The 26499-nt window shown below is 39.0% G+C and overlaps 1 non-coding gene across 1 annotated transcript; it reads right to left on the bottom strand.

Annotated features, from left to right (window-relative positions):
* Positions 1-12872: 12872 nt before the first annotated feature.
* LOC133833753 (small nucleolar RNA R71) lies at positions 12873-12979 on the bottom strand. Its single transcript, XR_009893116.1, has one exon. It is a non-coding gene; the product is annotated as a small nucleolar RNA R71 (small nucleolar RNA).
* Positions 12980-26499: the final 13520 nt, after the last annotated feature.

The following is a 26499-nucleotide window of genomic DNA, read 5'->3' on the forward strand; positions in this document are numbered from 1 at the left end:
TATTGGATCATTACCCATGGGAAAAGGAGGAGTTAAGTATGCAGTGGTGGTAGTGTATTATTTCACTAAATGGACTGAGGTTGATCCTTTGGCCACTATCACTTCGAAAAAGGTCTTGGTATTCGTGGTTAAAAATATAATATGCCAATATGGGATAGCAAGGAAGATAGTTTCAGATAATGGAACCCAATTCGATAGCGAATTGTTTACTCGGATTTGAGAAAGAAATGAGATAATAAAAAACTTATCTTCAGTAGCTCATCTGCAGGAAAATGGACAGGTCGAAGTCGTAAACAAGATTCTCAATAAAAAAAACGGCTTAAAAAAGCCAAAGGAAAATGGCCTGAAGAATTACTGCAAGTGTTATGGGCATGTCGAATGACAACTCGAACTCGACTGGACACACACCATTCTCATTAGCCTATGGCTCGTGGCTATGTTGCCAATCGAGGTCGAAGTTCCGACACTAATACGCGACGCCTATACACAAGACTCAAACCAATCATAGCTTGCAGAGTCCTTAGACCTAATAGAAGAAAAACGAGATGAAGCTCAGCTTAAGAACACTGCGTATCAACAACGCGCCATAAGATACTTCAATAAGATGGTTTGAGAAAGACACTTTGGATTGGGAGACTTGGTGCTCAGAATAGTATATTTGGCCACACGAGACACAGCAACAGGCATGCTTGGGCCTAATTGGGAAGGACCCAACCATATTGAATCCATCATTCGACCTAGAGTCTACAAACTAACTCGATTAAATGGAGAATCGGTTCCACGAGCTTGGAACTGTGAACATCTATGACCATATTATCAATAAATTTTGGAAAGATGTTTATTTAGTTGTAACCAAGCTTATATTTTTTTTTTTCAGTATTATCAATAAAATACTCCTTATTTTCATTATTTTTATTTTTTTATAATTTTTCTCTTGCTCTCAATACTCAATAACTTAAGATTTCACAATCATAGGATTTCAAGGGGGCATAAGTGGTATAAAATGATACCATAAACTCGAAAAAAATACAGCAAAAATAAAAACAATTATCAAGTGCATGGATCATAAACCAAACACGAAGCAAATTATATACGAGCCTAGAATAACCAACATTCATTTCAAAATCTCTAATTTGGGAAATTTTTGCACATATAATTTCAACCTCAACACCATCATCATGGATGAGGATGAGAAATGTTTATTAAGCAAGAAATAACTAGGCAAATCACACTACACACCATTAAGTATTTTCAAAGAAAAGATATATGATATAAGTAGAATTCGACCTTGATTAAAACGAGATAAAACTAAGAGAAAATGAATAAAGCATGTATGATTATATGAAAATTTGAGATAAGCTCGAAATAAACTTGTGTGAATAAAAAAGTATGATAAAAGACATATATTGAAAGCTCAAAATATTTCAATAAAGAAGTATGATGTATAGTATGAAAGCCAAAATTATAAGTAGACAATAAAATTTTAGAGACAAAAAGTTAAAAGCATAAAACTACTATTAGAAAAATAATTACACAATTAAAAGATAATGAAATAGCTCAACCATGTGAGCAATAAATTGTCTTGGCCACAAGGACCTTAAATATTTACAAAAAATATATGGGTCGCAACCCAAGAAAAATACTTCACGACTTGGAGACCCTGGTGTCCACCTCGGTCTCTTCGATAGTCTTGGAAGCCTCCTAAGCTACAATAGCGGCCTCTTCCTCCTCTAATCGAGCCTGCCATCTCTCCAGATATTCCTCCTCTTTGTCGACAAGGAAGCTGGTGTCAAGGTCGGGGTTCATGGCCCAAATTTGGTACATGGCTAGGTCGATGGACCTATCTTTTTTGTCCTTGAATTCTTCCAAAAAACGAGCCTTTCCGTCCATGACCTCAAAAGTGGTGGCCTTTTCTTCCTTGATCTTATAAGTTTTTGAACCCTTTCGAGCTCATCTATTTTGGAAGACAGCTCTGACATTTTTGTGTCCAACTCTGACGTCTTTGTTTTCAACTCTGATGTTTTTGCTTCCAGCTCCTTCTTGATCTCCTCAATATCTTTCCTCGCCTCCTTGAGAGCATCCTCAACTCGAGTCTGGGTTTCCTTGGCACCATGAGCATGCCTGTGCTGGTGGCTGCCTCATCGATTAGGATTTGATATTGGCGAATAAAGGCCCTATAAAAAGAGAAAATTGTTAAGACAAATAAATATGGATTCGAACTCGACAAGCAAAAATACTTACTGAGGTGTACAACTTGCCGACTTTATCAAAGAGGGTGGTGGCATCGTTGCAATCTCTCAAAAACTCCCAGTGGGGGCCTTGAAGATTGTTGTAGGCATGTCCCAAGTGGGTAAGAGCCTCTAAACCAAGCTCAACACTGGAAGTGCCAGCCTCGTTGTCAACCATGAATTCAAGCACGTGGGGAGATATGGTGCGTTTTTTGGGCCAGTATTGTGTACGAGTGGAGTACACTTTCTTTCCCTTACTGGGAGATTTTCCAGAAGAAGGAGGAGGAGGATCAGTCAAGCTCGAAACAGTTAGAGCTATAATTTGTGGAAAATGAGGGACAACCAAAGGAATGGCAACAAGACTTGAAGAGCAGTAGGAAGATATGAGGTGGCAAGAGTAGTCTCAGACTTTTTAAGTATCTTTGAAGCCCTGGTGGTCTTTTAAGATCCTCAACCTCATTTTGAACCCTTCAAGAGAGTGGGTTGGTTTAGGAGGTTCTCGAGATCGGAATCCATCTCACATGCAAAAGAAAGAAATATATAAGTACTCAACTACTTGTATTTGAAATAGAAAGTAATATCAGAAAGGAAACCTAACTGGAAGATTCATTCTGGTTTGAACTCGAAGTCCAAGAAATATCTATGTCCTCTGAAGATAACTCAATAATATTAGGACCAAAATCCTCACCTCAAAATGTGGGAGACAACTCAAAAAACTCTCTCCACTCATTCGAGCCATACTGGAATCCTATACCTTCCCATACTTTGTTTATATTGTACATGGTTTGAGACTCAGATAACAAATTGTCATCTCTATGAACCTTTAAAATCTACCCCTGACCAAATTATAAATTATTCTGGGGATTGTTAAAGGAGACTAACACGTTTGGTTCTCGCTCGACAAGGGTGGGAGACCAGTAAGACAAGTCTAAGATTACTTTACCTCCTTCAGACGAGCCAGGAGAAGCCTTGTCTTCATCCTCATTTCCAAAGCAAGAAGGTCTATTAGAGGAAGGGTCGAAGGTTCTCAACATCTTCCTCTTCTTTGAAGAGGGTTTAGGAGTGGGAATTGGTACGTCTTCCCATTTTGAATACTTTCGAGTCTCAGCGTCATCTATGGACTCGCCTTCACTAAGGAGGACACATAGGTGGAGCTTATCCTCATGGAGAAGGTAATGAAGAGACTGTCAGCCATATGGGAGCTTTATGATTTCATCTCAATGATCTTTCATCTCCTTGGTTGGCTTCGGGCGATCATAATTGGCTGAATAACAGTAAAGATATAACTAAACGAGATTAAGGAAAAGAAATCTTTTGAGCTCAAAAAAGGGGAAAATAAGACTTACAAGGACGTTGGAATGAGTAGAACTTGGATGGATCGAGACCATTCGTCCAAAAGAATTGGGCCTTAAAGTTTGGAGGGTGGTTGGGAATATCCTCGAACTGTTGGTATTAAATGATCAAATCAAAGGTACGCAACGGAATATATGGACCCATTTTAATAAATATTAATACCAGTCATGATCATATACATACATAAATATTAAATCACATACAAATATATCAGGGATTACCTCTTGTAGCCTATCAAGTGTCCTTGAGTCTTTTTGTATAAATCAACGATCTTCTTTCCAGTGTTCTAAAATCTCACACCCTGATCTTCCAGAACAATCCTCAAACACACAAGAAGGTGTGTGGGCACGTAGGATTCAAAAGGTTGATTTATGTGACTCCCTAGATGTACTAAACACATGAGATCTAGAGAGTTTTGACAGAGAGAAGGTCTAGAATAGTTTTCAGGTTTAGAGAAAAACTATCGTTTTAGAGAGAGAATCTGATAATTAAGCATCCATCTGAAAAATCACGTATATATGATTTATAAAGATATTTATTCTAATTAAATAATCTTTATTTAATTAAAGTATAATTCAAATTAAAACTGATTAGATATTTTCATTTAATTATCTATTTAAATCATATTTAAAAAGAATAATTAAATAACTGACTAAACAGATTTATTTGAAATTCAAAATTCAAATCTCAGGAATAAAAATCCCTGATGCTACACGCAACACACTGTACTGTACAGTGTGTGTTGCCCAGCCCTATTAGGGTTGCCCTAATTTTCTCATTTGTTTATTTAATCAACTTTTAAGACAAGGTATTTATTCCAACATAAATATCAGTTAATTAAAAATTAACTTTATTTTAAAATATCAGTTTTAAATTAAATAAATAAATAGCATATTATAAATAAGATATTTATTACTATCTCTCTTTATATCAATCCAAACAAGATTAATATTAATTTTAACCTATAGTTTTTCAAAATAAAAAATATATAGTTAAATAATTAATTAATTCACAATTAATCAATTACTCATAATTATCAAATAATTATTTCCTTGCCCTGGAAAATTAATTCATTTGAAATTTAGTCATTTCTCTTAATAAATCTTTCTTTTGACATCCTTACCCTTGACAGTGTAGGACAGAGGTGATCTAAGCACCATGGACCTATAATACAAAGCTCCAATAAACTAGATTATTAATAAAACTCTTTAATCTAATAATCTTATTTATTAATTCCATGATTACTCCACTATAAATATGGAATTGCACTCTAAGTATTTATAGAATTATATTTACAGAGTTTTCTCTTGTAGTCCATTGATATAATCAATAAATGTAGTTATGTCCTCCATTTATTGGTTCATTAATTAGAGCTGGTCTAAATTTTCGTTTCACTCTTCTAATTACCACTTGATCTCTAAGTACCATTAATTCACTAGAGAATAATTAATCTATAATCAAATTATAGATTTGAGCTCAATAACTATTCAATTCCAGAATTAACCCTTAAGGGAGCTAATATTCGATCCGTTAGGAAAGTATGGATTCCATTATTGTAAATCCTATTCCCAGCCATCCATAATATTGAATCTCCAAAACAAAAGTCATTAGCCTCATTATTGTAAGAGACATTAACGAGTGAATCAAAAGATCCAATAATCATAAATAGGAGTTCATGAATACTCAGGATTTAGACTGATCTACAAATGATCATCTATTATGACAAGAATTAAATCTTTACGTCAAACGGCAAGTTTATAAAGATAATTAATTCTCATCGGTTCTATCATATATAATCTCTATTATATACAACACATTTACTAAGATTTCTATCCACATCAACAATTCGAATCTAGATTACTTGCATATCGTATGATTAGCAAACCGTACTAGTAACCATTCATTAAATAGTCATTACTTTAATATGTTACTGACTATTTTATTCATTATATATGATCTTAATTCTCTTGTACTAATACAAGATCATATTCTCATGAATGAATAGGGAATTTTCTTGATATTATTATATAATTAATTCAAATAATCATTATAACATTCAAATATAATAAAATTATATTTTTATTTAAAACCAATAAAATGTCTTTACATGTTTTTAGGGCATTAATCCTAACACGAACAACTGCTTCTCTCAAGGCCAGCTCAAAAGGTAATAGAATCCATCTTCACCCTTGGCCCGTGTGGGATTTCTTTTTAGACAGAAAAGATATAAAATTTCATAAGGCAAGGGTCCCTTCCACTTCATCTCGTGATAAAGCGACCTCAGCACTGCTAGGACTCAGTAGGAGTTGGAAGGGAGCAATACCGATCCAATCGGTAAACTTCCTGAAGTAATCCTTTAAGGGAAGGAGTGCTCGGACTCGCATATGCTCGCTACTCAAAGCCACGAGCTTGAGTTTCCTTTTCAGGTCGGCTTCACTTGGAGCATAACTACTTCTTTTGTTGGGCTCATGGACTTGACACATAAGTTTGCTGGACAGTTTGAGGTCATGACAAGAAAAAATGTCTGAAATCTGTCTCGTGGTAGAAATGTGGCTCTTATAGTGGTCAGTCTCAAAGAATTTACTCTTGTTAGCAGAAAAGGAGATGATTTTTGAGGATGATGGCTTAGAGGCTTGGCTCAAAGAACTCTCCTTAAGTTCGAAGGAGAGTTCGTCTGGGTTGTAGGCAATAGTTACTTTAAGTTTGGGGTCCAAAGGAGTTGGACAGATTTCAAGGTCGCGATCAGGGTATACGGTGAATTGCAATTTTTTTCTTTTTCCCTCTTCAACCTCAACAATTTGGCGACGAAAGTGTACCCGTGTATCTTCAAGCTCGAGATGATCTTGGTGCTCCCAAATCAGTTGTTGATTTCGAGTGAAGGGAGATTCAACTTGAGGTGATGGGGGGTGGTAAGTAATTGCAAGGTCAGGCCCCCACTGATTCTTCGAAGATTGCATCATCTAATAAGAAAGGAAAGGGTGAGGGCCCATTACTTAGAAAGAATTATGAAAGAAAAATCTTGAAAAATTTCGAGCTTAAAATCTCGAGGTAACGAGATGAAATTTTCAAATAATTATGACCTGGCTAGGTTCAAAAGATTGAGAGTGTATCCACTTACAATGGATGAATTGACTTCCAAATCGGGGTTGTCCCAATTTTCTAGGGAAAATAGGCAGTTACCCAAAAAGGGATTGTTATCAGTTTTTGTGCATCAAACCCTATTATAAATCCCTAAGTCTTGTTCAACACAAAAATCATGTCTATTATATTCAAAATCCAGAAAAGGTGCAAATTTTTACTATATTTAACTTATACAAATTTATTATCATCCTTAAATCTCTTAGAAAACATACCAAAATACTCATTTTCCCTATAAATCCCAAAGAACAAAATCAAGAATGCCTAAAAAAATGCTTAACAAAGAGAAATCAGAAACTTACATGTTGGAAGTTGATGAGAAAACTGGAGTATCGACTGGTAGTATTTGTACAAGAAAATCCTTGGGAATTGATTTTGGAATGGAGATCGAGTGGGAAATTGTGGGATTTTGGAGATGTCTTTCTCTTTTCTTGAAAGAAACATGCAAGAAAGAGCTCTATATTGTTTTTGGAACTGTGAGAATGAAAGGAAGGAAAGAGAAGGGTATATATAGACTGGGAGATGGGAAATCGGTGAAAGAATATGAGTCTTAAAAATTAAATTGGCATTTGATCCGAGGGCTATCATTTAACTCAAAAATTGGTGGCAAAAAGGGGCTAGTGAAAAGATGTGGGTAGAAGAAGAGTACTTGAGTACTTTCAGTATCCATCCCTGTCTTGACATGTGTCCACACTCGAGTGTGTAGGTGGGCACGTTTTCCAAAAGAGAAGTTCAAAAGTTTCCTTCTCACCGGGCTCGAAAAGATACTTTTGAGAGGGCAAAATGTTACACCTCAAACTTCGAGATATAAAAAGCAGCCTCGAAATGTAGGCTCGCAAGAGTGGAAATCAAATTGAGGGATTTAATTACTTTAAAATGCCACGCCATTGACTCCCAAGCATGCAATGTGAGCTCGAAGGAAAATATCCTCTCTGAAGGACAGATTTGAAAGTGTGATAGATGAGGAGGCGACGTTATCGTTATGACTGAGCTTGAAACATTATGCAGGCTCAAAAACGCTTTAAGCCATAACACTTATACGGTTATAAATCCCTACTATTATGGGCTCAGTTGAAACCGTGTGTAAACAACCCTATCTTTAAGGGATGTTTGTTTAAGTAATGCATTTGATTGTATTTATTTAAATTCATTTATATTCAAATTCAAATCAGATATGTTGTAACTTCCCTAAAATTAAGGAAAGAATATTATGTAAACCAGGTCTATAAATAGCCTGGGTCATAGTCATTTAGGACTTATGCACAAAATTTTATGGAGAAGCTCTATGAAATTTCTCCTCTAAGCTTTAACATAGAATATAATAAAAGTGACTCGTGGTATATTTAACTACTGAACTACGTAAAAAATCTCTGTTTCTTTCTTTTCTTCCTATTTTTTTTATAAGTGCTTAATTGCTCTTATTTGTTTTTAGTTGACGAAAAATGACGTCAACAATTCAAAATTGAGCTAATTTAGTGATATAATTATATCCCAATCAAACATTTTATGCAGTATGTCGTTGTCATGTGTAATATCCAATAAATGGTTAATGAGATTCTAATTAGGTTACTATGAAAAATACTATAGGATTTGGTCCCAAGGCTAATTTATCATTAGCTCTCCTCCTCTATTCTCATCTATTGAGTGAGATCGCATAGAAAATAAGATTATTTTGTGAAAGTATTCTCTTTCCCAACCCAATAATAGTCGTTTTGCAGTTAGCACCACTCTCTTGGCAACGAAGCTATCATCACCATGGCTCTTGGCCTCAGAAGATTTCTCCTTCGACTTTTGGCAACTTCAAAACCAAAACGATCTCTTCTTGCTCTCCATATGTGCTTAGTGCTCAAAAATGTCAATTTATTAGTTTTAATGTGTAAAATAGATTAAGTTTTAATTAATATTTTCATGAATTTATTGTAATATATTTTATAATTGAAAATATTAATTTTAATTTAATTTGTGTTTTATTTTGTAGGACTTAATAGATATTTTTGGCACTTGGAAACAAAGAAAAAAAAAGAAAGAAGAAAGAAAGAAATAATCAAAATTGAAAAGAAAAAAAAGAGTTGAAATTGTGGCATTTTTGAAGAGAATTGGCCCAAGAATTCGACTTAAAGCCCAGGCCCGCCTAGTTTCTCCCTTTCCCCTCGCCTGCTAAGTGGTGTGCCCTTGTTGTGCCATGCGTCCACAAGCCCGGTAGCCTGGACCCCGCCCAGCGACCCAGCCTCGACCCACACCCCACCTGGCGACCCACAAGCGATCCGCCTCCTCTCCAGCCTTTGCCCCTTGCCCAGCCGCGCCACGTGGCGCGCTTCCACTGGCTGTGGCCAGGTCAAACCTTCAGCCTGCCACCAGCCCATTCTTTTGTGCACTTTGGGCCTTGAACCTTCCACTTTGAGCTTTAAAGCTCACATTTTGTGGTGTTTTAGAAAAGGGAAAAATAATCATTCACCAAAATAGCTAGGTTAATATTAATAATAAGATTTGATTTTTCAAAATCATATTTTATTATTAATATTTCAGATTTATTTTGTAAACCTCATTTTTTGTTTATTTGCTTTTTAGTCATTTTCTCCCTCTATAAATAGGGACTCTTCTTTCACATTTGGTATGTAATTTTTAGAGTCAAGAAACTATAGCAAAATTTCTACTCACTTTCTTCTCATACTTTCTTCTTAGAATTTTGTGAGAATCATGAGCATAATGGTCTAATCATCCTAGGAAGGTTAGGGATGATTACGTATGCTAGTGATGTTATTTTGCCACTTTGATTTACTATGCTCTTAATATAATGCATTTGAGTTGTTTATGTTCTTTCATCCTCATCTTTATGTTTGTTATCTTTATTTACTTGTGCTAATAGTATATAAGATTAGTCATTCTCTTTCAATGTGCTTCTAATTAGTAAAAGTAATATTGATACATAATTTTATGTCCAATCTTCTATTGCATTATTGTCGTTGGGTATTTTGTCATTTTTTAATTTTTCATAAGATTAACATTGTGCTCCTAAAGTAAAGAACTTTATAACTCAAATAGACTTTTGTTAGAAAATATTATTGACTTTAATGCTAGATTTTCCAAGTAAATGTTAGGATGTGAATTATTTACTTGTGTATTTTTGTAAATCAAGTAACTAAGTAGCCAAACAAGCATATGGATGATTCTTGAAACATTTCTACTTCTCAACTCTTGATTACACCTTACTTTTATTTCACTTGTCTCATTTTATCATTTCATCAAAAGAAAACACCAAAATCTCAAATCTCTTTTTATTTATTTCATGTTACTAACTTTTGTGTTATTTTCTACTAATCTTTTGGTTTTAGGTTACCTCCTTGTGGATCGACCGCCCGATTTTACTACAACTACCACTTAGTGGTTGTCACGATTTGGGTGTTAAACAAATTTTAACGCCGTTCCCGGGGAAGTAGTTTTCAAAAGTTTTAGTGAAATTTTAACCAAAATGTTTGTAACTTTATTTGTATTTTTATTAGTATGAATATTGTGTTAGCATAGTGTTCTTTTATTTGTGGGTTGTATTCTTTTTATTTACTAATTTTTAGTTAATTTGAATATAATTAAAAAAATTAGTTATATATATATACTTTTTTTCTCTCTTTTCTATTTCGTTAAAACAAAAAAAAAATTATATACATATATATAAATATTCATATTGTTGACCCAGATTTTGGCCAACTGACACGGAGTCAGAATATGCATGATGTGAATTAATGTGTTGACAAGAATCGAATGGCAAAAAGTAAAAAGAACACGATATTTTATAGTGGTTCGGCCTCAGGATTTGGTAACGACCTACGTCCACTTAGACTGTTATTGATATAAGAATCAAAGGAGTTATCAAAGAACAAGGGTTCAATGAGTTTCACTAACCTCTGAAGAACAATACAATATTCCAAGGAGAATTATTCTAGTCCCAAATAAATCAAAAGCCAAAAAGTCCCCTCCCTTGAGCTATCTTTTTCTATTTATAGGCTCAAGGGGGATTACATGATTTAGTTGCCAATATTCTCTCCTAAATCATCGGATATTCAGGAGATTGTGTGAGTTAAATTCGGGATCTACAAAGATCTTTATAGTAATATTACATTGTATGCGGAACTTGCGACCACACTGGTCGCAGGTAAGACTGGGCTGCTAACTGTTTCTAATACGTCTTCTGGTCGATGTACTAACAGAGCTTTTCCAGGTGTCAGCCACGTGTCCAGGGATCACTTGCCACGTCATCAATGCCAATTTTTTGGATAACACACACATATATATATATATATATTTATACAAAAAAAAGTAGAGAAAACGTAAATATATATATATGGAAGACTTTTCAACGGTTATTACCTATGGATGGTTACTATAAATCTCTAAACAAATTATTGATGAGGAATGATTATAATGATGATGAAAATAAATAAATAAAATATATAAAATCAATAATTTCAATTTTTTTAGATTAATTAGTCAATAAACATTAGTTGGAAAGATAATGGTCACATTAATTATTCTCATTAATTCCAAAATGATTTTTTTTTCTCATGGAATTGATAAAAGGAATGAATCAAGAATAGAAACGGAATGGAGAATAAATATTAAATAAGATTTGTTTTATTATTTAATTAATAAATATGTGATCGCCATGTTATCAGGTAGACTTTCCAAAAGTTTGAAAAAGTCAAAATTTATTTTTAGAAATATTAATTAATCATTATAAACATAGACCATTGATCGTAATCCAATGGTTAATATTAAAGTAACCATCCATGGCTAGTAACTATTAAGAGTATATATATATATATTTTTTTTTTTTTTAATTTTTCTTTTCCTTCCTTTTTCTTACATAAAAAGAGAATTATATAAATATATATATAAATTTTTTTCTTTTTAGTTAATTCTTATTCCATTTCTCTTTCTTAATTTCTTTTCTATTTTTTTTTAATTTTTTTAGTTTAATAAATATTTGTAAAAAAATAGGGATTAAGCTTGTTATTATATCTTCACTTCACTTCAATTCTCTTTTCTTTATTTTATTTTTGTTGACTATTTTGTTGCTTTAGGTTCTTAGTTTAGATCTTTCATTTTTTTTCCTTAGTCTTTCTTAGAATTTAGTTCTTCCTTGAAAAAAAAAACATAAAATTGCATAAAATTGTTCATAAAATTTCAATCATAAAACGCTTACTATTGGGAACAATCGTGTAATATTATAAATGGTAGAAACTGATATTATTCTGTCTAGAAAGATTGGTTGTTAAATAAGGTTTGTGATAGCGTTACCCCCCACACTTACCTGGGAGCCTCGAGGAGTTCTGTCTAGGCAAGTGTGGGTCTAAAGCGGTACCTTGGCAACCTTCCCAATCAGCCTGGGAACATTTCGAGCATATACATTTGCACTATTACATTTTTGACCTTATTACTATAAGAAAGCCAAGCTTGCTACGTCAAAATAAGCAATTTCACTCTGGTTAAAGGTTGTTTAGTCGAAAAGGTTTAACTTGTGATTCACCATACTTACTCAATAACCTCGGGGAGTTCTAGTAAGGCATTGAAGATCACCCCAAAACCTCCAAATCTACCTGGGAACAAGTTTAACAAAAAAAAATCAAAATAAATAAAAACATAAAAAAAATTAATTCTGATTTCTTAGGGTGGATGAATGATCACGAAACTTCTAGTGAAACTTCTTCCAATTCATCCACCACTCCTTCCGGAACTCCTTCCACCACTCCTACTTCTCCACAAACTTTAGTTGATAATAATCCATTTGCAATGACTCACAATGATGAAATCCAACCGAGAAACCTCCATCCTACTCGCACTTCCACGCCTTCATGCATTATCTTCCCTCCTAATATGCCCGCATTAGACTTTAAACCTGGCATGATTCAACTCTTGCCCACATTTCATGGAATGGAAAACGAAAGCCCATACGTGCATATTAGAGAATTCGAGGAGGTAGTAGCCACGTTCTATAATCGAGCTAAAAATGTCAATTATGTGCGACTAAAGTTCTTCCCTTTCTCCTTGAAGGACAAACCCAAAAGTTGGTTATACTCTTTGAGACCTAGGTCTATTGGAACATGGGAGGAAATGACCAAATCTTTCTTTCTAAAACATTTCCCTAGCCATAAGACCAACAGTCTAAAACGATAGATTTCCACATTTTCCCAAAAGGACAATGAAACATTCTTTCAAGTCTGGGAAAGATTCAAAGATCTATTGAATCAGTGCACACACCATGGCTATGAGAATTGGCGTTTGGTCAGTTACTTTTATGAAGGCCTCACGAGTCGTGAGCACCAGTTTGTAGAAATGCTATGCAATGGTGAATTCCTCAAAAAAAAGAGCCAGACGATGCTCTTGAATATCTCGAAGAAACTGCGAAAAAATCTCACACCTGGATTGATCCAAGTGCTACTGATAGCACCAACCGACACAAACCATCTAGGATCTATCAACTCCAAGAAGAGGATAGTGTTATGGCCCAACTCAAAGCTTTGAAAAAGAAGTTTGAGGTCTTAATGAAGAAAAATGGCCAAAAATCGCACATAATTGCTCAAGCGAAACCACAAGAACCTTGCTTTGTTTGTGGAGGGACGAAGCATTTAGCTAAGGACTGCTTAGCTTTTAATGAAATGAGAAGGGTTTATGAGGAGCAATGCAATGCCTTAGGGGTGTATAATAAGACATTCTCCCATACGTACAACCCTGGTTGGAGAAACCACCCAAATTTTAGTTGGAGAGATTCCAACTAAGCTCAGTTTTCTTGAGGCCAATAGAGAAATGAACAACAAGTTCAACCATCAAAGACGTATTATGCACCTCAATACAATGCTCATCCACAAAGAAATTCTCTTGAGAATACCCTTCATGCATTCATAGAGGAACAATCCAAACTAAATCGCCAAATGATGGAAGAAATCAAGGAAATGAAATGTCAATTCTCAAAATTGACTGAGTCCTTGGCCATTCCAAAAAAAAAAGCAAACTTCCTTCCCAACCTAAATTCAATGTGCAAGGCCAACACATGGCCCAATCCTCAAATTCCAATGATCCAAATGTTAAGGAAGTAAATGCCATCACAACTAGAAGTGGAAAACTTTACAAGACCCCTCCATAAAAACCACCTCTCCCAGTACTCCAAAAGTTAATCCTGAGAATGCACCACTCAATGCTTCACCTAAAGTACCATTTCCCCAGGCTTTGAAACCTATTGGCAAACTTCCTGATAATCGAGCTGAAATCCTTGAGCACTTGACGCAAGTGAAGATTAATCTTCCTTTGCTTCACATCATAAAATAAGTGCCAGCTTATGCCAAAATCATCAATGATCTATGCACTGCAAAAAGGAAGCACCATGTCAAGAAGACTGCTTTCTTGACTGAGCAAGTGAGTGTGGTGATTGAACAAAAGACATTGCCAAAATACAAAGATCCCAGTTGTCCCACCATTTCTTGCCAAATTGAGACTCATGAAGTCAGGCAAGCTTTACTTGATCTTACCGCGAGTGTAAATCTCATGCCTTACTCTGTGTACTCGTAACTCGGTCTTGGAGAAATGAAGCCAACATCTGTTGTGCTACAGCTTGCTGACCGTTCCACCAAAAAGCCTAGGGGTATTGTTGAGGATGTTTTAGTTCAAATTTAAAAATTCTATTACCCATGGACTTTCTTATTCTTCATACCCAATTTGTGGTAAACATGGAGTCAAAAATTCCTATTATCCTCGGAAGACCATTCCTCGCTACTGCAAATGCTTTGATCAATTGTCAGAATGGCCTAATGAAAATATCGTTTGGAAATATGACTCTTGAAGTTAGTATCTTCCACATCGAGAAACAACCCGGAGAAAATGATGAATGTTATCAAACATTCATGATTGACACTTTAATTCCCGAGGAGGTTCAATTGCGAAGCAACTTCAATAATCTTGATGAATTCCTCCTTTCGTCGGACAATGAAAGTCCCAGTTCCATTGAGTCTACTCTTGCAATATCATATCACATAGACTCACACAATAGAAGGACTAAGTTTTGGAAACCTCGCTTTGAAGAGCTACCTCATGAGAGGGCACAACCAAAACTTCAACTGAAGAGGTTCCAACTGTTCAATTGACCCAACTACCCGAGGGTCTGAAACATGTCTTCTTGGAAGATGGTGAAATATTTCTAGTTATCATCTCGTCCAACCTTCAAAATTCTCAAGAATCGCAATTACTCGAGCTACTGCGAACGCATAAATCTGCAATAGGTTGGACGCTAGCTGATATCAAAGGTATTAGCCCTTTAATTTTCTCCCATCGAATCAGTCTGGAGGACAAGGCTATCCCTCGAAGAGACCCTCAAAGGAGAATGAACCCCACAATAAAAAAAGTTGTAAAAAATGAAGTTCTGAAATTGCTAGGCGCATGTATCATCTATCTAGTGGCCGACAACAAATGGGTTAGTCCCACTCAGGTAGTACCCAAGAAATCGGGTGTCACCGTTGTTCAAAACGAAAAAGGGATCCTTATCCCCACAAAAATTGTGACAGGGTGGTGCATGTGCATTGATTATCGAAAATTAAATGCTGCCTCCCACAAAGATCACTTTCCACTCCCATTCATAGATCAAATCCTTGAACGTGTATGTAACGACCCAAAATCACTAATAAGGCTTAAGGGCCTTGATTAGCGTGCCGGGAAGGTATAATTGGTATATGTGTGATTTAATGGTTTAATGCATGAATGTGTGGCATGCATGATTATATGATTATATGACTATGTGACATGCATGTTTGTGAGTATTAGATATGCAGTGGGCCATTTATAGCTTATAAGGGCACATTTGTAATTTTGGCCCATTGAGGGCATAAATGTGATTATGTGTGATAAATTGTCAAGACCACATTATTATATGAATATATTTGCAGCGTATGGCTCACGATAGTCCTAGTGAGCAGATTAGCGAAATAGTCACATCAGGGACTAATACCCGGCTCGGGAGGGGCCTATGGGTATTTTTGGGAATTTAGAGAATATCTTGGGAATTATTAGATACTGAATAAATAAATGGTAATTAATTGGATGACCGGATTGATTGGTAAATATTATGAACATTTGAGGAATTAGCAGGAACTAGGGGAAATGACTATTTTACCCTTTAATACTCTTAAAAGATTAGAAGGCTTGATGGGCATAATGGTATTTTGATAGGAAAAGGGATATACTCAGTAAACACTTAGAACTAAAACAAAAAGAAGTAGAAACTTCATGCTCATTCTCTCTCTCTCTCTCTCTCTCCCCCCCCCCCCCCTCACGGTTTCACTCACTCTCACTCTCTCATTGGTGCCTTGAAGCTAAGGAAGAAAAGGACAAGGAACTTAGGCCTAATCTGGGAATTCTTTGAAGGAAATTGGAGGTGATTAAGCTAGGAATTAAAGCTAGAACTTGGGAGGATTCAGCCATTTTTGAGGTTTATCGCCAAGGCTCGGGGCTAAGGATCGTGCTCGGGACCATTCCATTATCTTCGTTCATAATTAAAGGTAAGAAAACTGCACCCTTGAGTGGTTGTAACGGGACTGAGTTCCCAATATATTGTATGGGTAAATGAATAATTTGGCATATGGAAATGAATGGCGTAAGAGAGTCGGGGGCTGATAATTTGTGCATAGGACGTGGCTTGGCCACTATGAGTCGGGGTCAGCTAGATAAACACTGGACTCAACCTAAGCGAGCCGGAGTCAGTGGATTAAACAGAGGGTGTGGCCTAAGGGTGTCGACCTTGAGTATTTCATGTTGATTGAGATGAATTATTGGATATATATATATATATATTACTATTGATAGTTTGATGTTATGGTTTACTAAATATCTGGTTATTTGTCTTGCGATTGATTGATTATTACCATTGCTTATGCTATACTGTTATGGTTCTCTTGTTAGGCCTTGGCTCATGGGTGCTACATGGTGCAGGTAGAGGTAATGGTAAGGTGGATCAACCATGAGTTGGAGAGCTCTGAGGGCGAGGTGTACATTGTCAGCTGCTCATCCACCATGGCTTAGGGAAAGTAGAGGGACAAAAGCCTAAAACTTGTAATTTGTCATTAGAGTTGCCACTGATTGTATATAACTTTTGAGAGTTTGTAAATTTGTCTTTTAAACCTTGTTTTTGGGATCCCATGTACCAAACATTTATTTTAATGAAAATTAACCATTTACGATCAAAATCTTTTAACCCTAACCTGATTATGACTTTAGGATCACATTTTTATTCAAATGACTTTATTAGCAAGTCTTACACTATTTCAAATACACAGTGTAACCGTCTTGGTTATCCAGGGAATTACAACTTGGTATCAGAGTTGTCTAGGTTTAAAGGTTCCTGAAGACTGGCTTGACATGTACACTTTCCGCTAAAGACAAGCTTGACTCAGGGTTTAGTAATTGTATAAATGTGATTATATGCTTAAGTGCTTGAATGAAATATAAATTCTTTTCCACATGATTAATAAGGAGCATAAGATACTGATAGGGCCTGGCCCTTGACTATTGTGTAATGATAATGAGGCGTGCTTATTAGCATTGTTGTTGCATGTGAGTGAATATTTGAATGATTATTTGCATCATGATTGCTTGCGGTTGGTTCCAACGATGGATCATGGAAAGATCTGTTACCATGTCATCATTATTTGACCACCGAGTCATTGATTGCAAAAAAACTTGGATAGCTATGCGTCCAAGGAGATCTATACGACTAGTCGGCACAGGGTCTGAGGCTAGAGATGATGACCAGGGACAGAACCCTCCGCCAGTCCCTGAGAACTGGCAGCAGATACTTGCAGACATGCAAGCTCGATTACAGAGACAGGAAGAGTAGATCTATCTTCTAAGACAGCAGGCTCCGTCAGGGAGTTCTGCACCTAATGTGCCACCTGTTGTGGCACCAGTTATACAGACATCTGAGGTGGGGAGTAGGTGGGAGCCACTGTATGAGCAGTTCAGGAGACAGCATCCTCCAACCTTTGAGGGAGGACCGGATCCACTGAAGGTCGAACAGTGGATGAGTACGATTACTTCTATCCTGGATTTCATGAGTGTGGAAGGTAATGACAGGGTGGCCTGTGCCACCTATATGCTTAGAGAGGATGCCCGCATCTGGTGGGAAGTGGAATCACAAACCAGGGACATTTCTACTCTGAGTTGAGATGGGTTCAGAGACTTGTTCAGCCAGAAGTACTATAATGTTATTGTCAGGGTGGGGAAGGTGAATGAGTTCGTGGGGTTAGTGCAGGGCAATATGACAGTTACAGAATACACCCTAAAGTTAGACAGGCTTGCAAAGTTTGCACCAGATTTAGTGCCTACTGATGCAACTAGATAGGACATATTTATTAGAGGGCTTAATGCTATGATAGCCCAAGATGTGAGAATTACAACAGTACTTGGAGGGACGACTTATGCCCAGGCTGTTGAGAAGGCCCTTACCCCTGAGGAGGCAGAGAATAAGATTTGGAGGGAGAACGCTGTGAGACGGGAGGTTCGCAGGGTGGTGCCTCCATATTCAGGGTCTGGTAGGGGCGAGGGCCCCAATGATTGAAGAGGAAGATCCCTGACACTTCGACCGCTGCTGGTCTTGATAGGAGGGGTCGGGGTGCTCAGGGTGGTCACCAGGGAGGCGGTGAGACATGGAGAAGCTACTCAGAGTGAACGAGGTGCAGTAGATGCCATCCGGACGAATTTTGGGCGAAGGCTTGTTATGTGTGCGGGGTGGTGGGACACCTCAAGAAATACTGCCCAATAGCAAAGAAAGAGGAAGCAGGGAAAGAGGACAGCTTGACTCAAACTCGAGTGTTCACCCTGGCACAGGCAGAGGCCGAGGCTAGTCCCTCAATGGTGATAGGTCAACTTTCTAGTGCTGGCTCTCCTTTTACTGTATTGATTGACTCTGGTGCTACACATTCGTTTGTTTATAGTAAGGTAATTGATAGATTGTGTAGACCTAGTGAGTATTATACTATGGGGTTTGGGACTATATTGCCTACAGGGGAACTAGTGGTGTCTAGGAGATGGATTAGAGATTTTCCAGTGATGGTTGATGGTAGAGAGCTATCAATAGACTTGATTTAGTTAGTTATGGAGGATTTTGACATGAGTCTAGGGATGGATTGGCTGGTCAGATATGGGGCTACCATTGATTGCAGGAAGAAGATGGTGACTTTTGAGCCTGAGGGAGAGGATCCCTTTGTTTTCGTGGGTGCGATACATGGACCCCGCATACCCATGATATCAACATTGAGAGCTAGAGACTTATTACAGGGAGGTTGTATAGGTTTCCTAGCTAGTGTGATGGATACTACCAGAGTTTTACGAGCAGGGCCAGGAGAGACCAGATTAGTTCATGCGTTCTTGGATTTGTTCCCCAAGGATTTACTAGAGCTGCCACCACACAGGGAGGTTCAGTTTTTCATCGAGTTAGCGTCGGGGACAGAGCCAATGTCAAGGGCACCATATAGGATGGCTCTGGCAGAACTGAAAGAATTGAAGATACAATTATACGAGCTTCTTGATTAGGGGTTTTCAGGCCTAGCTACTCGCCATGGGGTGCTCCAAATTTTTTTGTGAAGAAGAGGGACGAGACTCTGAGGATGTGTATAGACTACAAGGGGTTGAACAAGTTGACCATCAAGAATAAGTACCCCTTACCAAGATTCGACGACTTGTTTGATCAGATGCAGGGAAAGACGGTGTTCTCGAAGATTGATCTTCGATCTGGTTATCACCAACTGAGGATCAAGGACAAGGATATACCGAAGATGGCCTTCTGAACAAGGTATGGGCATTATGAGTTTCTGGTCATGTCGTTTGGTTTGACCAATGCCTCAGCAACATTCATGGACCTAATGAACAAGGTGTTCAAGGACTTCTTGCATCAGTTTATGATTGTTTTCATCAAAAAAATCCTAGTGTACTCCAATTCAAAGGCAGAACACGAGCAACATCTCTGACAGGTCTACAGAGATTGAGAGAGCACCGGTTATTCACCAAGTTTAAGAAGTGTGAGTTTTGGCTACCAGACGTGACGTTCCTTGGACATAGTGTTGGTGAGGATGGGATTAAGGTGGATCCATCTAAGGTGGAGGCAGTGAGAGATTGGCTAAGGATAAGGAGTGCCTCAGAGGTTAGGAGCTTCCTCAGGTTAACGGGTTATTATAGGCAGTTTATGGAAGGGTTCTCGAAGATTGCTGCACCGATGAAAAAATTGACACAGAAGAATCTGAAGTTTGTCTGGTCAGACAAGTGTGAGAGTAGCTTCCAGGAATTGAAGTGATGACTTATTACGGTGCATGTGTTGAGTCTTCCTTCAGATGAAGGAAAGTTTGTGGTATATTGTGATGCATTGATGTTGGGTTTGGGATGCGTGTTGATGCAGAATGTGAAGGTTATTGCTTATGCATCACGACAGCTGAAAGAGTATGAGTAGCGGTGTTATTCGCACTGAAAGTGTGGCGACATTATTTGTATGGAGAGAAGTGCGAGATATACACCAATCACAGGAGTTTGAAGTATTTCTTCACCCAGAAGGATCTGAACATGAGGTAGAGGCGTTGGCTAAAGTTGGTAAGGGACTATGATTGTGATATCCTTTACCACCCAGGGAAAGCCAATGTAGTGGCAAATGCGTTGAGCCAGAGGGACCCGAGACAGTTGTTTAGCTCTGTACAGATATCGAGAGAATTTATAACGACCCAAAATCACTAATATGGCTTAAGGGTCTTGATTAGTGTGACGGGAGAGCATAATTGGTTTATGTGTGAATCTATTAATTTAATGTGTGATGATATAATAAGCATGCTTGTATGGTTATATGAATGAAAATGCGATTATATGTTATATTTGTGAGAACCACATTATTATGTGGGTAAATATGCAGCATGCGATTTGAGGCGATCCTAGGGAGCTAGTTAGTGGGAAAGTCACAACGGGGCTCAATACTTGACTTGGGGCAAGTCAAGGGGTATTTCAGGTGTTGGATGGTTATTTAGGTTATCGGGTTATGGAAATAAATAATTGGAGATATATTTGAGGTTAGGAAGCTTAGGTGGGAATACTGGAGAATTTTACCATTTTGCCCTCGGGGACGTTTCCGGCACCCCGAGCCTCGGGATTGACTTAATTGCTTAAGGATAGATGGATAAAAACTTAGAAAACAGTGGAAACATCAAGAACCGACCCTTCCCTCTCTCTATCCTTTTCTCTTCTTCCCTCTCAAGGAAAATCACTGAAAATTAAGGAGATTTGGCTGGGAATTCAGTGATTTGAGCTGAGGATTTGGAGGATTAACATAGTGGAAGATAGGGAATCTAACTAGAAACTAAGGTTAAATTAAGGCAGCAAGCTTGGGAGTTAGCTCAGAATTTACTTAGAGGAGTGGTTCTGCAGTGAAGGTACAAGCTAGGGGCTCGGGAAACGGATCGTGCTCAAGAGGCATCTCGCGTAACCAGTACATTTGGAAACTAAAGGTAAAGGCAAGGGCAAGCTTGATCAACCCTGATTCGAAGAGATCTGAGAGCAGAATGTACATGAACAGCTGCTCATCCGCCACGATTGAGGGGAGACAGGAACAGGAGATCCATCAACGTCTGTGTTTGCTTTTAGAGTGGCTAGTGGTTGCTTGTACTTTGGAAATTTTTTAAACTGACTTTCAAACGCTGTTCCTTTTGGGATCCCATGTGTAAAATGTTTAGTTACATGAAAAGTATCTTTTGAGACCAAAACCTTTTAACCCTAGCACATTAGTGATTTTAGCAACACGTTTTTAACTAAATGACTTGATTAGCCAGTCCCGCACCTTTATAAGTACACAGTGTAGCGGTCTTGGCTATCCAGTGCATTACAACTTGGTATTAGAGTGTCCTAGGTTTAAGGGTTCCTGAAGACCGGCTGGACATGTACATTCGCTGCTAGAGACAAGCTCGATTCAGGGTTTGGTAATGTGTATATGTGCTTATATGCTTGTATGCCTGGAATGAATTATGAATGTTGTTATTTATTGAATTAATAGGAAGCATGAGATACTGATAGGGCCTGGCCCTTGACTGCTGTGTGAAAATATTGAGGCATGCTTATTAGCATCGCCGTGCATGTAAATGAATATTTGAATGATTAACTGCATATTGTGTATGGATGGATGTTTATGTCTTAGCTGTTGTGTGGTAATGTTGGGGCATGCTTATTAGCAATGTCGGTGCATGTGGATAAATGCTTATATCTTGATTGTTTGTGATTAGATATGTTCCTTTGGTGGATTTTGAAGAAGCTTTTACCCTGTCATCATGGTCTGATTGTCGAGTCGTTGATTGCAGATTAACTTGGATAGCTACGCGTCCAAGAAAATCTATGCGACTAGCCGGCACTAGGTCTGGGATCGGAGGTGATGATCAGGGCCAGATTCCTTCGCCGGCTCTTGAGAACTGGCAGCAACTTATGGCAGGTATGTAAACGCGATTATAGAGCCAATATGAACAGATTTGTTTGCTATGACAGCAGGCACCAGCAGGGAGTGCAGCACCTATTGTGCCACCTGTAGTGGCACCTATAATTCAACCAATAGAGGTTGGGAATAGATGGGAGCCATTGTATGAGCAGTTCCAAAAGTGGCATCCCCCAACTTTTGAGGGAGGACCTGACCCACTGAAGGCCGAGCAGTGGATGTCTATGATTACTACTATCCTGGACTTCATAAGGATAGAGGGACATGACAGAGTGGCATGTGCCACATATATGTTGAGAGAGGATGCCCGCATCTGGTGGGAAGTGGCATCACAGATCAGGGACATCACTGCTTTAAGTTGGGAAGGATTTAAAGATTTGGTCAGTCAGAAATACTACAATGTTGCCATTCGAGCGGCAAAGATTAATGAGTTTGTGAGCTTGGTGCAGGGAAACATAACCGTTACTGAGTATGCTCTAAAATTTGCACTAGATCTTGTGCCTGCAGATGCATCCAAGCAAGACAAATTCATTAGGGAGCTTAATGCTATGATAGCCCAGGATGTTAGGATCACAACGGTACCTGGGGGAACAACTTATGCCCAGGCTGTTGAGAAGGCTCTTACCACTGAGGAAGCGGAGAACAAGATTTGGAAGGAAAGTGCAGTGAGGCGCGAGGGTCGCAGAGTGGTGCCTCCTTATTCTGGGTCAGGTAGGGGCGGAGGCCCCAGTGATTTCAAGAGAAATACTCCTGACACTTCGACCGCTGCTGGTCCTGATAGAAGGGGTCGGGGTGGTTAGGGTGGCCGTCAGGGCAGCGGTGAAGCATGGCGGAGTTATCCAGAGTGCCCGAGATGTAGAAGACGCCATCAGGGCGAATGTCAGGCCAAGGCTTGCTATGTATGTGGCACGGTGGGGCACCTCAAGAAGGATTGCCCAACAGTGAAGAAAGGGGAAGCAGGAAAGGTGGACTGCTTGACTCCAGCTCAACCTTGACGCAGGCAGAGGCCGAGGCTAGTCCCTCGGTAGTGTTAGGTCAGCTTTCTAGCGCTGGCTCTCCTTTTTCTGTATTGATTGATTCTGGTGCTACACATTCCTTTGTTTCTAGTAAAGTTATTGATAGACTGTGTAGACCTAGTGAGTATCGGGCTGCGGGGTTTGGGACTTTATTGCCTACTGGGGAACTGGTAGTTTCTAGGAGGTGGATTAGGGCACTGCCAGTGATGGTTGATAGTAGGGAGCTTTTAGTTGACTTGATTGAGCTAGATATGGAGGATTTTGACATGATCTTAGGGATGGATTGGTATGGGGCTACTATTGATTGCAGGAAGAAGATGGTGACTTTTGAGCCTGAGAGCGAGGATCCTTTTGTCTTCGTGGTTGCAGTTTGTGGACCTCGCGTACCCATGATATCAGCGTTGAGAGCCAGAGACTTGTTACAGGGTGGATGTATAGGTTTTCTGGCTAGTGTGGTGGACACTACCAAGGTTTTTCCAGTAGAGCCGGGAGAGACCAAGGTGGTTTGTGAGTTTTTAGATGTGTTCCCTGAGGAGATACCAGGATTGCCACCGTGCAGGGAGATTCAGTTTGTTATTGAGTTAGCACCGGGGACAGAACCACTATCAAGAGCACCATATAGGATGGCACCAGAAGAGTTGAAGGAACTGAAGATACAGCTACAAGAACTTCTGGATTTGGGATTCATCAAGCCTAGGTACTCTCCGTGCGGCACTCCAGTGTTGTTTGTTAAGAAGAAGGACGGGAATTTGAGGATGTGCATAGACTACAGGGAATTGAATAAGTTGACCATCAAGAATAGGTACCCTATACCAAGGATCGATGACTTGTTCGATCAGTTGCAGGGAAAGACGGTGTTCTCAAAGATTGATCTTCGATCTGGTTATACCAGCTGAGGATCAAGGACGAGGACATACCGAAGACAACCTTCCAAATGTTGTATGGGAATTATGAGTTCTTGGTCATGTCTTTTGGTTTGACCAACGCCTCGGCAGCTTTCATGGATCTAATGAACAGGGTGTTCAAGGATTTCTTGGATCAGTTCATCATTGTCTTCATCGATGACATCTTAGTGTACTCTAGTTCAGAGGCAGAGCACGAACAACATCTTCGATGGGTCTTACAAAGGTTAAGGGAGCATCGGTTATATGCCAAGTTTAAGAAGTGTGAGTTTTGGTTGCCAGAGGTGACTTTTCTTGGGCATATAGTTGGCGCAGAGGGGATTAAGGTGGATCCATCCAAGGTGGAAGCGGTGAGAGATTGGTCGAGGCCAAGGAATGCCTCGAAGGTGCGGAGTTTCCTTGGGTTAGCAGGTTATTACAGGAGGTTTGTAGAAGGATTCTCGAAGATTGCTTCACCAATGACAGAGTTGACACGGAAGAATTAGAGGTTCGTTTGGTCAGAGAAGTGTGAGCACAGTTTCCAAGAGTTGAAGCAACGACTTATTTCTGCACCTGTGTTAAGTCTTCCTTCAGAGGAAGGAAAGTTTGTGGTATACTATGATGCGTCAAGGATGGGTCTAGGTTGTGTGTTGATGCAAAATGAGAAAGTTATAGCTTATGCATCACAGCAGCTGAATGAGTATGAGCAGCGGTATCCTACCCATGATCTAGAACTAGCAGCAGTGGTATTCGCACTGAAGGTGTGGTGACATTATCTGTATGGGGAGAAGTGCGAGATATGCACTGATCATAAGAGTTTGAAGTATTTCTTCACCCAGAAGGATTTGAACATGAGACAGAGGCGTTGGTTGGAGTTGGTTAAGGATTATGATTGTGACATTCTTTACCACCAAGGGAAAGCCAATGTTGTGGCAGATGCATTGATCCGGAGGGGCTCAAGGCAGTTATTTAGTTCTGTTCAGATCTCCAGAGAGTTAGCAGATGACATGGCCAGGGCAAAGATAGAGCTGGTGGTGGGCCGATTGGCCAATATTACCTTACAATCGACCCTGCTAGAGCAAATCAAGAAGGGTCAATTGGTAGATGCACAGCTAAAAGAAGTTCGACAGAATTTCTTAGCGGGGATAGCTAAGGATTATTCTGTTTCTGAGACTGGTATGCTTCGATATCAGGGGTGGATTTGTGTTCTGGCAGATGAAGGGATCAGACGAGAGATACTGGACGAGTCTCACACTATGCCATACTCGCTTCATCCGGGTACCACGAAGATGTATCAGGATCAACGGACATTGTATTGGTGGCCCGGGATGAAGAAGGATGTGGTGAAGTATGTGGCCAGATGTTTGACATGTCAGCAAGTGAAGGCTGAGCATCAGCAACCAGCGGGATTGCTTCAGCCTTTGGGTATTCCGGAGTGGAAGTGGGAGGACATTACTATGGATTTTGTGGGAGGTCTACCCAGGACAGTGGGACTTTATGACTCGGTGTGGGTGATAGTGGATAGATACACCAAGTTAGCTCATTTTCTGCCAGCAAAGTTGACCTACACTGTGGAACAGTATGCAGAGTTGTATGTGAGGGAGATATTTCGTCTCCATGGGGTTCCTAAGTCTATTGTATCTGATCGAGACCCTATCTTCACCTCCAAGTTTTGGGGAGCTCTACAGAGAGCCATGGGAACTCAGTTGAAGTTTAGCACAGCTTCTCATCCTCAGACTGATGGACAGTCTGAGAGGACGATTCAGGTGTTGGAAGATATGCTTAGGGCGTGTATGATTGACTTCGAGGGGTCTTGGAGTAAGTATCTCTTGTTGATTGAATTTTCATATAACAACAGTTATCAGTCCACGATTGGAGTGGCTCCTTACGAGATGCCATATGGAAGGAAGTGTAGGTCGCCCATTCATTGGGATGAGATGGGTGAGAGAAAGTATTTGGGGCCAGACATGGTTCAGAAGACAAGTGAAGCTATTGAGAAGATTCGAGCCAGAATGCTTGCTTCGTAGAGTAGACAGAAAAGCTACGCTGACCCCAAGCATAGAAACATGGAGTTCCAGGTTGGGCACCACGTGTTTCTACGAGTTTCATCATTGATTGGGGTGAGGAGGTTTGTAGTAAAGGGCAAGCTGAGCCCTCGGTTTGTTGGAGCTTTCTAGATTTTAGAAAGGATTTGGCAGGTGGCTTACAGGTTGGCCTTGCCACCATCGTTGTCAGGAGTTCATAACGTATTCCATGTCTCTATGTTACGGAAGTATGTCTCAGATTCGACGCATGTACTAAAGTATGAGGACTTAGAATTGCAGACATATTTGTCCTATGAGGAGCGACCGGTCAGATTTTGGATCGAAAAGACAAAGTTCTATGGAATAAGATGATTC

This window comes from Humulus lupulus, chromosome 4 (assembly GCF_963169125.1).
Source record: "Humulus lupulus chromosome 4, drHumLupu1.1, whole genome shotgun sequence".
In the NCBI taxonomy this organism is placed as follows: Eukaryota; Viridiplantae; Streptophyta; class Magnoliopsida; order Rosales; family Cannabaceae; genus Humulus; species Humulus lupulus.